This window comes from Lolium rigidum, chromosome 4, assembly GCF_022539505.1.
Source record: "Lolium rigidum isolate FL_2022 chromosome 4, APGP_CSIRO_Lrig_0.1, whole genome shotgun sequence".
Classification (NCBI taxonomy): domain Eukaryota; kingdom Viridiplantae; phylum Streptophyta; class Magnoliopsida; order Poales; family Poaceae; genus Lolium; species Lolium rigidum.
The window spans coordinates 136,514,168-136,530,023 of NC_061511.1; the positions used below are offsets into that span (position 1 = coordinate 136,514,168).

At 46.6% G+C, this 15,856-nt stretch overlaps 1 pseudogene; it reads left to right on the plus strand.

The window, feature by feature from the left end:
- The first annotated feature begins 1,723 nt into the window (after nt 1-1,723).
- LOC124647543 lies at nt 1,724-3,291 on the plus strand (annotated as a pseudogene).
- The last annotated feature ends 12,565 nt before the right edge of the window (nt 3,292-15,856 follow it).

Sequence of the window (15,856 nt, forward strand, 5' to 3'; positions counted from 1 at the left end):
GGGTGGATCGGCTCTTTGAGCCGATTCACGAGATAACCTCGAGAGCCGATCGAGGCTCGTATTTAACGTTTACGTGTATGCCATGCAGGAAACTAAGCGAGGCATCATCCAACACCTTCCTGACCAGGTATAGGTCAGGTGGCACGCCCTTGCGATAGCATCGGACGTGTGACCAGGAGGCTTTGCGGGCCGTCGCTCTGAGGGACTGGGGCCAGCCGCAGCCCTAGTTGTTCCCGGCTCTACTGTGTTGCCAGTCACTGCCCGCCGGTGGGTTTCTGACGCCAACAGGCGCAGCCCTTCAATCTCTGTCATCTGCTCCAGCACATGGACGCGCAGATCTTAGTGCAGTTTCCGCGTGTTCTGAGAAGCAAGCAGAAGTTAGCCGGAAATTCAAAATTCTGGGGGCTGGCGAGAAGTTTAATCCTTAGATTGGGAAAATTCTAAATTTCCGCTAAGGTGCGCATTTAAAAGCATCGGCTCACGCATGTTACTCGGAAAAATGTCCAAGCCAACGCTTGGGGGCTAGTGTTACCTGACGCACGTTCTTGTGCTTGGCGAAGAAGATCTTGAGACCACTTTCGAGGTCATTCAGCTCCTGCTCTTCCGTGTTCGCAGGCCCCCACACTTGGTCCATCATGGCGAAGATCTCCGCGTGGCGCTACGAGAGGGGGACCTTTTGCAGAATCGGAAAGAGGTGAGGATGAGTCTGGGGCGTGCCGGTGGCACGACTTAGGGATAACTTCTTCTCAACTTCATCAGCCGGAGCTTCAGCTGAGGTAACGGCGGGCTGTTCAGGCGGAGGTAATGATGAGGACGCGCCCTTGCCAGACTCGCCTTGGCCGTTTTCGGCAGTTGGTTCTTCAGGAAGGTCATCAAGATTGATGACGTCCTTAGGATCCGGCTTGGCGGTGGAAGAGGCCTTGGGCGGAACCTCCACTTCCGGTGTGACGGGCACAGAAGCCGGAGAAGGTTTCGCTTTCTTCTTGGGGATCTTGGGGGGCTGGCTTCCGGAGCTTTTGTTACAAGATAAAAAAGGCATAAAGTTAGCATATACTGATTCACAGTAACAAAAGATTTTTAAGACGGAAACCAAGCGCTTACCCGGATGGTCTGAAAAATTGGTGGATGCCGGGTTGAGCTCGGTTGCTGGTGTCGATGAGCTTGAGGCGCTTCTTCTCCGCCTCCGCCTTTCGGGTAGCCGCGGTGCTAGGCGCTTCGCGGACGCGTTTGGCGGCTGGGCTGGAGGAGGCAACCCTCTTCCTTTTGGAGGGACGCGGAGCCTCGGGAACTTCCGCGTCCGACGCGACCTCCGGGTCAGTGTTGCCCGCGTGAGGGACCCGAATAAGAGTTCCGAGTTCGTTCTCCTCAAGGGCTTCGAGCTAAGTTACCCAACCAACACTTAGACAAAATTTGAGATTGCAAAGGAATCAACAGTTGAGTCAAGGAAATATACCGCGGTCCCGGAGCCATTGGTGCGGATATCTTTGTTTTGCACACGTGAATCTTGAGGTCACGCGGAATCTTGATCAGCACTCGGAGCCGCCTGTCCAGTGCGTCGGCGGAGAGGTTATCCTTGGAGGCGCGCATGGTGTCTTCGTCCGTTAGCTTGCAGATCCACCTAATCGCCCGAGTCAGCTGAGGCGATTCGGAGAGATGGGGACATTGAGTCCAGGCCGGAGTCTCGCTGGGGGGCCGTCCTTGAAATCTGGCCGCACCTTTGACGATGCCGGATCCGACACATCCTTCAGGTAGAAGAAGTTGCCGGACCAGTACCGCACAGACTCATGACGGTCTGTGTGCGGATACACGCGCTCAGGATGGGGAAGCCGGATCCCAACCGACCTTCGGAGTAGGCCGGATCCTGGAGGCCCATGAAGAACCCGGATCCAGTACGATGTAGATGGAAGGCGGATCCTTGACTTACACGGCAAGACATTGTACCGTAGTTAGGCAACCTGTAATCCGGCTAGGACTCTCCATGTAAACCCTAGATCCGTGTGCCTTTATAAGCCGGATCCCGGGAGCCCTGAGGGCAGATCTCGAGCTAGAAGCGAGACAACCACAACTCATTGTAACTACGCGAAAGCGCCCAGATAATTCCAGACAAGCAGCAGTAGACCCTGTCATCGTGCAGGTGTTCCGAAGCTGGGTAAATCGCGTACCACCGTCCCGTGTGCACTCCGCCCTATGGCCCCTACTTCTTCTCCCCCTCGTGAGGATCCCTCCTCCGAGGTACCGTCGAATAGGCAACGACACAAGCCATGTGGATACTCAGCATGTGATATCCCAGCTTTCGACCTGTCCCAGTCTTCCTCCATCGCCCAAGTTCCGTGTGGGTCGCCAGACTGTCCGCTCCAAACTTGTAGTAGTGGATCCACCTGCTCCGTCATTGCGAAAGATAAGGGCGTCGTGCAATATGGCACTGCAGTGGTGACAGACAGGCTCAAGCTCTCGCAGTCGACACCAATCACCACCCTGGAAAACTTCAGGGTCACATGCCTCGAGAAGGGCGCTACTACGACTGACAGTTCATCTGGCCTTCTCGATCTTAGCAGGGACAACCACTCGCTCGCGTATCGAGCTCCTTCATCTCCGGACACAGTGGCCTTCTCCTACTGCCTACGTACCATCTGAACTGGCGGTCGACCAGGGCTTCCTCTGGGCTTCCTCTCCATCAGGGCACCACGCCCTGAAGGCAACGTGAGCTACATCGCCCTACGGAGCAACGCCGCCCTTCCCAACATGTACTTAGTTCGGCTCGCCGGTCTAGACCTAAGCGATGGTGGTCCGCACATCTCGATCCCTGCAGGTGACGCAGTGATCGCACTGCAACCACATTCACCTACCTGAAGCCGGAGACTTACGCGGCTCTCCGTGACCAGTTTAAGGCGCAAATGGCACGCTGCCCCGCAGCACCGCCCATGGGTATCCTCGATACTTGCTGCAACTTCACTGGTCTAAGGTCGTTTGGTGCACCGACTATCTATCTCAGGTTCGACAATGGGGTGAGCATGGTCCATGGTATACCTGTGGCGATGTACTTCCAGAACGTGACAACCCCTTCTCTGTGGGATGACAATGGGGTGAGCATGGTCCATGGTATACCCGTGGCGATGTACTTCCAGAACGTGACAACCCCTTCTCTGTGGGATATGCCTCGCATTCGCCTCGCCTATGTGGGCCTTCCCTCCTGGGGTCTCGACGGTCATTGGCACCTTGGCACAGGAGGGAGCGGAGATGGTGTATGATGTTCCTGCGGAGAAGGTTGGGTTCATCCCCGGCCGGTGTTGATCAAACCGTAGTGACCAGCTCATCGAGTTTACCTGTTGTGTTTGATGTAAGTAGAGAGTGGGTTTTTTAAGGTAGGTGCATGCAACTTTCATCAAGTCCGTATAGTGTGCAAGATCCGTATTTTGCTTCTATAGAAACATGATGTTACTGTTTTTCAAGACATGAGTACATTTTTCGTCCCCGAGTTATTAGCATCGAGCTCACACAAATTTTATTTTGTCGTAACAAAATTAAGTGGGTGACAGACACATCATTTTATGTCTCTATTCTAGCAATTTGGTCATATATACACCTCATAAGCGTGTTCATGGAAGAGTTAGTACTCGCAGCTAACTATTTTCATAACAGTTACTCTAAAAATATTGATTCTTTTTGAAAACGGGGGAGCATTTGTTTGAATTTGTGAGACAACAGCAGTACTGCTCTCCTTCCATCGCACAAAGAGCTATCTGATTTAGGAGAGCATTTATGTTTGGATGTGTTCAGTGCTCTGAGCCGATCAGCTCCGATGTTGCTGTCTTTTTTTTCAGAAGGGTACAAACTCATTCATTCATCATCTGGTTCGTACACATATCCTTCGCAAATAAAGCTAAGACATTAGCAGGAATAGGGGGCAACCACATATAGCTGTCTCCGCTAACACTAGCTAACTTAGCTAGCCTGTGGGCAACTGAATTACAGGATCTTGATTTTTTGATCACCTGAACTGAATTTCCTTGTAGACACTTCAGCACCTGGACACCACAGCCTCCGATGTGTTGGCAGCAGCCACTGCTACTGCAGAGTCCGATTCAACAGTAACAATCTTCAGGTCGTATTGGGAACCCAGTCTAAGTCCCTCTCTGATGGCATAGGCTTCAGCTTCTTCGGCATCATTGCATTTGTCAATGACAATACTAGCAGCGAGACAGATATGTCCCAGGTGATCTCGGGCCATGACTCCAACGGCAGCATCTCCGGAGTCTTGTGAGAACGCCACGTCTACGTTCATCTTCAGGGTTCCCTCAGTATTATGTAAGACATCTCCGGACTCTTGCCGTATATTCTTATCTGCATTCTGATATCCTCAGGGGGCAATCTTTATCGAAAAAATCTGCATTCTGATTCCTGTCATCACCTGGTTAGAAGCGACACTTCTAAAGAAACCAAAAATACCAGCATTGGGAGTGTTATTATTAGCAAGCAGGTTCTGGTGGAAGGTCCCAATGTGTTCTCATTGCCTACCTTAGTGCTCTGGCTTTGGTGCAGTTGACAGTGGCATGGAAGCTATACTCTTCCTCTCTACTACAAATGCTACAGGTGCTGTCTAATTCACGGGTCCTTCTGAACTTGTTCTTTTTAGTTGCAAGATTTTCCGAAGCAGCTCCCCAACCAAAAACCGTAACATTGCTTGGAACATTTGCATTCCAGATCGGGTTCCACACATTACTGCTATTATCTTTGCTTGCACTGTATCCAGCCTTCCATCTAACGTCATGATGTAACTTGTAGGCGAGCCTATATGCACTCTTACCGGAGAATTCACCAGTTTTATCGTAGTGCCAGCCAAGGAAGTCCTCACATGTCCTGTTTGGGATCTTTTGCTTGAGAATCCAGTCAACATCTTCCGGGTAACATATTTCCTTTATCAACTGCTCACTCCACTTTCTTGAATTATGCTGGATGAGTTGGTCGACACGTCTGACTCTTGTGTTTCTTTTCCCTGCATAAGTTTTGATATTGTAGTCTCTAGCTATCCAATTATCTCTCAGATGTTGATACTTCTCTCATCTCCTACTCTCCAGATCAAGCTTTTTTTAATCAACTCAAGACCAAATTCTATCCCTCGCCAGGTTGGGGAAGCATCCCAAGAAGTTTCCTCTGGGATAGTAATTGGATTTTTAGTAATATAGCACACAAGCTGTTTGGGTTCTTAATTAATGTCCAGCATTGCCTAGCAAGCATGGCTTGGTTCATGAGTTTGGAATCTCTGAAACCAACCCCTCCCAAATTTGTAGTGCTGGTCAGAATATCCTATGCCACCCAATGGACCTTTCTCTTTTTATTATCCTCTCTCCACCAGAAGTTCTGCACATTTTCATGTAATCCTCATGGAACCCCACAGGGAGCTTAAAAATTACTCATAATATAATTTGGAATTGTCGGTCCGTAAACATGTTGACCTGCAGCTTATCACTTGCTGTTTCTGTATGCTTGTTGTTGGAGTATAACCTGATTTGTACTTCCCAGGAAGACTTTGGGTTTCTTTTGCATCACCACGATCCACTGCACCGTGGGATGGTGCACACATCGTGTGGATCATGGCAAGCTTCTCCCGCTCGAATTGTTGGGATTTTGGGCTAATGAATAATACGAAGGAGAACATAAAAGAACAACGGTTGACGTGTCGCAAAACACTGTCTCCAGGATGGGTTCATCTGTTGTTCTTCCGTGTTTTTCGGCGCGGTCTGAAACTTTGGATCCACCTTTGTGTGTGTGATCTTGGGCAACTCTTACAAATACATGCTCTTATGTTACCCTACCCTACTAGTGCGTCCGTATCTCAGCGACCTTTCGATTTGCCACTCTGATGTTTGGGGACCGGTTCCTTTTGCTTCGAAAGAGGCCCATCGATATTATATCATCTTTATAGATGATTTTTCTCGTTACACTTGGCTGTATTTCATATCTTCTCGTAGTGAGGTGCTTTCCATTTATAAGTGTTTTGCAGCCATGGTTCTCACTCAGTTCTCTACACATATTCGTGTGTATCGTGCTGATTCTGCTGGTGAGTATATCTCCAAGCATTTGCGTGGTGTTCTTGATGAGCAGGGCACTCTTTCTGAGTTCTCTTGACCTAATGCGCATGCCCAAAATGGCGTTGCTGAGCGTAAGCACCATCATCTTCTTGAGACTGCTCGTGCGATGATGATTGCCTCCTCTCTTCCGCCTCATTGCTGGGCTGAGGCTATCTCTACCTCGGTCTATCTCATTAACATCCAGCCTTCTGCCACCCTTCAAGGTGGAATTCCTCTCGAGCGACTCTATGATCACTGTCCTGACTATTATGTTCTTCGTCTGCTTGGTTGTGTTTGCTATGTTCTCCTCTCTCCTCCTGAACGCACTGAACTATCCGCTCGATCTGTTGAGTGTGTTTTTTTTTGGATATAGTGATGAGCATAAGGGCTATCATTGTTGGGATCCGGTGGCTCGTCGGATGCGCATTTCTCGAGATGTGACTTTTGATGAGCCTCGTTCTTTCTATCCGCATCCGACCTCCTCGACCTCTATTATGGAGGAGCTGTCCTTTCTTGTTTTACCTGATTCTCCTCCCTGGTCCCTCATGTATCATATCCTTCTCCTCCCCTTGTGTCGTCACCTCCGGCATGTCCTATGCCTTCTTCTCCCTCATCTCCTCCAACGCCTCCGTCTCATTCGTCTCCTCCGACGCCTCCTTCATCTTCACCCTCTTCACCGGTATCTCCTCATGTTGCTCCATCTCATCCTACTTTTCCTTTTCATTATACTCGTCGTCCACGTGTTGTGACCGAGTCATCTGATGCACCCTCTACTTCTGGTATACCGTCTCAGCCGATTTATTCTCTTCGTACTCGGCCTATCCCGGAGCCGACTACTTATCGTGAGTCTGTTGTTCATCCTAAATGGCAACTCGCTATGGCTGAGGAGATTGCTACGCTTGAGCGCACTGGCATGTGGGAGCTTGTTCCTCTTCCTCCCCGTGTTCGTCCGATCACTTTTAAGTGGGTCTTTAAGGTTAAGACCCGCTCTAATGGTACTCTTGAGCGATACAAAACTCGACTCGTTGCTAGAGGTTTTCAGCACGACCATGGCATGAGACTTTTGCTCCTGTCACTCACATGACCACTGTTCGGACTCTTCTTGTTGTGGCCTCTGCTCGTCATTGGTCTGTGTCTCAGCTTAATGTTAAGAATGCCTTAATTTCTTAATGATGAGTTGCAAGGTTTATATGCAACCACCACCTGGGTATTCTGTCACATATGGCATGGTCTACCGTCTTCATCGATCTCTCTATGGCCTTAAGCAAACCCCTCATGCATGGTTTGAGCTCTTTGCTTCTAGGGTCACTGCTGCTAGTTTCTCTCCCATTACACATGATCTGGCGCTGTTTGTTCACTCTTCTCCTCGTGGTCGCACTCTTCTTCTGTATATTGATAACATGATCATCACTGCTAACAACCCTCATTATATTGCCTTATCACTACTAGGAAATAGCCTATAGCTGCTCGGCGTACTGCCAGCGCACCAAATTTTTGGTGCGCCGGTGGTATTTACCGCTGGCGCACCACCTTTTCAGCGCGCCAGTGGTATTCAAATGTCAACGGCGAAACCAAAATTTAGTGCACCGGTAATACTTGAGATTCTGATCTGAACTACGGCTACGCCAATCCTGATTGCTACTCCAAATTTTGGCCGGTACACCAGACTACGGCTACGCCGACATAATCTTTTTAGCACTGGTGGGGCATCAAAGACGTGCGCCGACAAACCCGCGCGTCTCTCTCCTCTTCTTTTATTCCTTTCTTTTCTTTTCTCTGCCGTCCACATTCAATGGACACACACACAACCAGAACACAGGCGCTCGATCCAGTCCACCTCCACCTCGATCCAGTCCTCCACCCCTTCCTCCTCCACTCCACCTCCACCCCGGCGGCACCCCCCACTCTCCACCCTCCAGCGGAGCCCCCCACTCTCCACCCTTCGGCGGCGCCCCCACTACCCAACCCTCTTCCTCCTCCACATCCACCCCGGTGGTACCCCAAGGCCCCAGTCTCCACCCTCCGGTGGCGCCCCCACTACCCACCCTCCGGTGGCGCCCCCACTCCCCAGCCTCTTCCTCCTCCACATGTACCACGGCGGTGCCCCCACTCCGCACCTTATTCCTTCTCCACTTCCACCCCGAGGAGGAGCGGCGCGCGCGGCTAAGAGGAGGGGCACGGCGACGAGTAGCGGTGCGGCCAGGCATCTTGACGGCGGAGCGGTGCGGCTAGGAGAGCGGTGTGGTGTGGCTCGGCGACGAGCAGCCGCTCGGCCAGGCTGCTTCGAGGAGCAGCGGTGCGGCCAAGCTGATTGGCGGAGCAGCGACGGCAACGAGCAGCTGCGCGGCCGTGAGATTCTGTGCCCAAGCACTTCTTCTCAGTCTACGACAGCCACGACAGCAAGGACGGTGAGCGCCGCGTGCGGCAAGGGCGTCGACATGGTGCAGGAAGACGTTTGAGAGTTGATTGCTTTTTGTTTTTTGTTTTTAGGGTGATCTCTGTAAATGTCCCTGCCAGTTGTACTTCTTTTACTGATCTGTACATGAAGTGAAAGTAATCATGGTGTGGAGAGCGCAAATAATTTTTTATTACCAAAAAACAATAGCGCTGGCGAACCAAACTTACTGCGCCGGTAGTATCTCTGGATACCTCTGCAGACCCAACTCGTGCGCCGACAGTAGCTACATATCACCGGCATGTTCGCATCGGCGGGCGGTAGTGCGCCGACAGTAAGCTAAATAGGTGCGCCAGCAGTAAGCCTTTTCCTAGTAGTGTATGTCACATCTTGGTCCTTTTCACTATATTCTTGGGATTGATATTTCGTCCACCTCTGATGGTTTCTTTATATCCCAAGAACGTTATATTAAGTATTTTCTTGATCCTGCCGCTCTTACTGATGAGCGTACTGCCGAGACACCTATGGAGCTCATTATTTCTCTTGGGGCCTCTAACGGTGATCCTCTCTCTGATCCGACTCATTATCGACATCTTGTCGGGAGTCTCGTTAGTTTGTCCCTGCTCCCACTTCGGTCCACTCTAGTCACCTTCTTAGTGTTCTACACTATTAACGTGAGACGATCTCTCTTTGTCTCTTTCCTCGTTCCAACTCATTCAAGCTCTGTTACGGTGGTTACTTGCAGATTTTGGTGTCTCTGTTACGACACCCATGACTCTCTTGTCTGACAGTACATGTGCTATCAGTATTGCACGTGACCCTGTCAAGCATGAGCTTACCAAGTATATTGGTGTTGATGCTTCTTTTGTCCGTGTTAGTGTAGGATTAGATTATTTCGCTTTAATATGTGCCTTCAGAGTTGCAGTTGGTAGACTTCTTTACGAAGGACCAGACTAGAGCGCAACATACCTTTCTACTCTCCAAACTCAGTGTTTCCGATCCACCATGAGTTTAAGGGGGTGGTGATAGAGAGATATTTGTATATTTTATTATCCCTAGTAGTTAGGGGGTTCCTGCATATTTCACCATGTACATGTACTACATATTGTGGCCTTTGGCCCCGTGGAATACAAGTTGCTATTCTCCTAACACTACTTTTGTTATTGCTTCCTTGTTCTAATTACTGATAAAACAGTTTTTTACGTGATCAACACTGTGAGCAACGACCACGACGGCCATCCTTCCAACTGCTCAACCGTGGACGTCATGGACGAATTTGCAGTGTCAGATGCAGGCTGCAGCAGCTACCGGTTGACCTGCTCATGGTTTGGTTGCTTGCTAGCATTAATCAGCTACTGAATTCCGCCTATCTCTCAGTGGTTTTGCGATAGATTTGTCTAGCTATATTGATTATTTAGAGCATCTCCACGGGTGGAAATATTGACAATATTCTATTTCAATTACACCATGACTCCACACTAATATATGAGGTTAGATATTTAAGTGTTGTGCTCGGATTATTACCGATCCCAATTGGAATTTTTTCGAAAAAGATGCTAATTGGGATGAGAACCAAGAACAAAGGGAGAACTAGGAAGTCTTTTAGAGCAGCAGTTCGAAGAGTCTTAAATATTATCCCCGTGCCATAAATGCTCTCTCAACTTCGTCTGCAGTACTACTGAATTATGAACATAATATCGTCATTGTTATTAATTCAAGAAAGGATGGAACAACGAATATTGTCTAATTCCGTACATGTGCAGTACAATTTGTGCACTGACATCCTCCTGAAACACACATACCAACCGCATTGGGACCTATGTTGGCTTGACAGTCATGTAGACAAGTCCTTGGTTCGCATGGCCCAGGAGCGACCGGAAGTTGCTTGCAGTCTTCACGGGTTGTCGGGGCACCACCATTCACCGTCACCTTGACCAACACATCTATGTTCGTGTTGCAAAATATTATGAGAAGGAAGAACATACAAATTAGAAACATACAACTAAAGAACATGCACCAAAATGTGTACCTGAGGATAGTGCAGCAAGGACAAGTGCTAGTAACATCATCTTGTGGAACGACCTCATCTTTTCTTGTTGCTGGAGAATGAGCTAGGTTGTATTTCTTCAGAGGTTATGCCAAACTTTGGAAAATATTCCTGACTATCAGCTCTGCGTTTAGGGCTTGGCGACCCTTTTATAATGGACAATCGTGCTAACGAGGAAGCTATAATTCATAAATGCCCTAAATCAGGGTTGCTTTTTTGGTATCTTATAAATGCATATATATCTTGTACAATATCTTTCTAATAAATGTAGATATATGGAGATCATTTTAATTTAATCTAGAGACCAAAAATAGAAAACAAAATAATGTATAAAAGTCAGTTAATTGCGCATAAAGGTGCACATTGATGGTTTTACAGAATAACCAAGGTTAGTTTTATGGTAACGCATATCTTCATAGGTAGTAAATATATTGCGGTAAAAAATATGCATATAGTTCCTTCGAAACCCTGCTTTTGGTATGCAATCGAATCAATGGATTGCATCACAGCAGCCAGACTTCCAACAACAAACACAACATCATCAAATGTAGCAGTGGGAGGTTAGATGCTTGGGAAAGCAAAGAATTCTGCAAAAGGTAAGAAGAATCTCATAAAAGATCAGTCACCATCTGCTATTTCTGAAACTACTGCACATATGAGCTACACTAGCTCTATCTACATGTGATGTGGGGAGCCAGGCCATCACCAAGCTTCTTGTGTGAAGCAGGCTATGTGTTTCATCTGCAAAACCACTAGTCACCTGGTGGAGGATTGCCATGTGAGGAAAAGGCCTCAAAAAATGGCTAAGTATGTTGGAAATGTAGGTACATGTCTTGGATTTTACTATATTGAGATGTCATATCAATATTGTTCGATCTACTAAAATTGTGGTATAGTGGTAGTGGAAGGTGGTGATCTCTCCAAAGAGGAACTACATGCTGAGTTTGCTAAGATATACAAAACAAACTGGCCTTGGTAGATTAGAGAGCTTGGATAGTTAGATGGCTATATGGTCAAATTTCCACCTCATCTCCAGGTTGAGGAAGTCATTGGTTATCCCAGGTTTGTCCTAAGAAAGAAAGGTATTTGGGTGAAAGTAGAAGCCTAGAATGATGATCCTGAACCTATAGAAGTGCTTAAAGAGACTTGGATAAAATTCACTGGCTTGCAAGCCAAGTGGTGTCAGTGGAACATGTTAGACCAAGTTGTATATGTCTGTGGTCTCTTGGTAGACGTTGATTGGCTGAGTGTCTTCAAGAACAATGCTCAAGAGGTTAGAGTGAAGGTTAAATGTAGGAGATTGATGTCTACGCACGCTTCTATTCTTGTAGACAGTGTTGGGCCTCCAAGTGTAGAGCTTTGTAGAATAACATCAAGTTTGTCTCTACTCCCACTTCGGTCCACTATAGTCACCTTCTTAGTGTTCTACGCTATTTACGTGGGACGATCTCTCTTTGTCTCTTCTTTCCTCGTTCCAACTCGTTCTAGCTTCAGTCCTACTCCGATGCCACGTGGGTGAGTGATCCTTCGGATCGCCGGTCGCTGTCTGCCTACTGTGTTTTTCTTGGTGGTTCTCTCATTGCCTGGAAGACGTAGTATCAGACCGCAGTTTCCCGTTTGAGTGCAGAGGCTGAGTTGCGAGCTATGGCTCTTCTCACTGCTGAGGTGACTTTGTTACGGTGGTTACTTGCAGATTTTGGTGTCTCTGTTACGACACCCACAACTCTCTTGTCTGACAGTACATGTGCTATTAGTATTGCACGTGACCCTGTGAAGCATGAGCTTACCAAGTATATTGGTGTTGATGCTTCTTTTGTCCGTGTGTAGGATTAGATTATTTCGCTTTAATATGTGCCTTCAGAGTTGCAGTTGGTAGACTTCTTTACGAAGGACCAGACTAGAGCGCAACATACCTTTCTACTCTCCAAACTCAGTGTTTCCGATCCACCATGAGTTTAAGGGGGTGGTGATAGAGAGATATTTGTATATTTTATTATCCCTAGTAGTTAGGGGGTTCCTGCATATTTCACCATGTACATGTACTACATATTGTGGCCTTTGGCCCCGTGGAATACAAGTTGCTATTCTCCTAACACTACTTTTGTTATTGCTTCCTTGTTCTAATTACTATAAAACAAAAAAATTTACGTGATCAACACTGTGAGCAACAAACATGATGGCCATCCTTCCAGCTGCTCAACCATGGACGTCATCGACGAATTTGCAGTGTCAGATGCAGGATGCAGCAGTTATCGGTTGACCTGCTCACGGTTTGGTTGCTTGCTAGCATTAATCAGCTCCCAAATTCCACCTATCTTTCAATGGTTTGCGATAGATTGGTCTAGCTATATTGATTATTTAGAGCATCTCCACCGAACGAAATATTGACAATATTCTATTTCAATTACACCATCACTTCACACTAATATCTAAGGTTAGAGATTTATGTGTTGTGCTTGGATTATTACCGATCCCAGTTGGAATTTTTTTGATAAAGATCCTAATTGGGATGAGAACGAAGAACAAAGAGAGAACTAGGAAGTCTTCTAGAGCAGCAGTTCGAGGGGTCTTAAATATTATCTCCGTGCCATAAATGCTCTCTCAATTTCGTCTACAATACTACTGAATTATGAACATAATATCGTCATTGTTATTAATTCAAGAAAGAATGGAACAGCGGATATTGCCTAATTCCGTACAGGTGTAGTACAATATGTGCACTGACATCCTCCTGAAACACACTCGCCAACCGCATTGGGACCTATGTTGGCTTGACAGTCATGTAGACAAGTCCTTGGTTCGCATGGCCCAGGAGCGACCGGAAGTTGCTTGCAGTCTTCACGGATTATCGGGGCACCACCACCCGCCGTCACCTTGACCAACACATCTATGTTCGTGTTGCAAAATATTATGAGAAGGAAGGACATACAAATTAGAAACATACACCTAAAGAACATGCACCAAAATGTGTACCTGAGGATAGTGCAGCAAGGACAAGTGCTAGTAGCATCATCTTGTGGAACGACCTCATCTTTTCTTTTTGCTGGAGAACGCGCTAGGTTGTATTTCGTCGGAGGTTATGCCAAATTTTGGAAAATATTACTGACTATCTGCTATGCGTTGAGGGCTTGGCGACGCTTTTATAATGGACAATCATGCTAACGAGGAAGCTTTAATTCATAAATGCCCTAAATCAGGGTTGCTTTTTTGGTATCTTATAAATGCATATATATCTTGTACTATATCTTTCTAATAAATGTAGATATCTGGAGATCATTTTCATTAAATCTAGAGACCAAAAATAGATAACAAATAATGTATAAAAGTCAGTTAATTGCGCATAAAGGTGCAAATGGATGGTTTTACAGAATAACCAAGGTCAGTTTTACGGTAACATATATCTTCATAGGTAGTAAATATATTGCGGTAAAAAATATGCATATAGTGCCCTCGAAACCCTGCTTTTGGTATGTAATCGAACCAATGGATTGCATCACAGCAGCCAAACTTCCAACAACAAAAACAACATCATCAAATGTAGCAGTGGGAGGTGAGATGCTTGGGAAAGCAAAGAATTCTGCAAAAGGTAAGAAGAAGATCATAAAAGATCAGTCACCATCTGCTATTTCTGAAACTACTGCACATATGAGCTACACCAGCTCTATCTATATGTGAAGTGGGGAGCCAGGCCATCACCAAGCTTCTTGTGTGAAGCAGGCTATGTGCTTCATCTACAAAGCTACTAGTCACCTGGTGGAGGATTGCATGTGAGGGAAAGGCCTCAACAAATGGCTAAGTATGTTGGAAATGTAGCTACAAGTCTTGGATTTTACTATATTGAGATGCCAGATCAATATTGTTCGATCTACTAATTTTTTTTTATAGTGGTAGTGGAAGGTGGTGATCTCTCCAAAGAGGAACTGTATGCTGAGTTTGCTAAGATATACAAAACAAACTGGCCTTGGCAGATTAGAGAGCTCGGATAGTTAGATGGCTATCTGGTCAAATTTCCACCTCAGCTCCAGGTTGAGGAAGTCATTGGATATCCCAGATTTGTCCTAAGAAAGAAAGGTATTTAGGTGAAAGTAGAAGCCTTGAATGATGATCCTGAACTTGTAGAAGTGCTTAAGGAGACTTTGATAAAAGTCACTGGCTTGCAAGCCAAGTGGTGTGAGTGGAATAGCTTAGACCAAGTTGTATCTGTCTATGGTCTCTTGGTAGATGTTGATTGGCTGAGTGTCTTCAAGAACAATGCTCAAGTGTTAGAGTGAAGGTTAAATGTAGGAGATTGATGTCTACGCACGCTTCTATTTTTGTAGACAGTGTTGGGCCGCCAAGTGCAGAGGTTTGTAGAACAACATCAAGTTTCCCTTAAGTGGATCACCCAAGGTTTATCGAACTCAGGGAGGTAGAAGTCAAAGATATCCCTCTCAAGCAACCCTGAAATTACGATACAAGAAGTCTCTTGTGTCCCCAATACACCCAATACACTTGTCAGGTGTATAGGTGCACTAGTTCGGCGAAGAGATAGTGAAATACAAGAAATATGGATGATTGTAAGTAGTAATTGCAATCTGAAATAAAAATGGCAGCCAGCAAACATGTAGCAGAACGGGTTGTAAACGGTGTTTCAATGCTTAGAAATAAGTCCTAGGGATGATACTTTCACTAGTGGAAACTCTCAGCAATGATGCCATAATTGAATACATAGATATTATCACTTCACTATGCTACTCTGGACCACTCTCCGGTTTGATGATAAACACAAATTTACTATGTAGGGCTGCATAAGCATTCCTTAAAGTTCGCATTCCCAATCTATGGACATCCCACACTATCACCTTGAGCATACAAAGATGGTACTAACTATACATCACATTTCATAAGTATTTCTGTATAATTAAGCTTAAGAAACAAACACGGTGTGCACACTGTCACCTTCACACCGTTGGACAAGATGTCCCCGGAGATCACATAATAAAACCACTTGAGTAGCACAATAGTTGAAGAATAACATTTACATATTCAACTAGATTACAAAGCTCATGATCACATAAAGATCATACATGGAAGAGAGAGATAGACCACATAGCTACAAGTAAAGCCCTCAGTCTCGGGAGAGAACTACTCCCTCCTTATCATGGGAGTCAGCAACGGCGACGAAGATGGCGGTGGAGTCGATGGAGATGGCTTCAGGGCCAATTCCCCATCCCGACAGGGTGCCGGAACAGAGACTTCTATCCCCGAAACTTGTCTTCGGCGGCAGCGAAGCTACGGAACTTTTCTGGAATGGAGGCTGATTGATTTAGGGTTTTCGCGTCGGGAGGCATTTATAGGGGAAAGGGC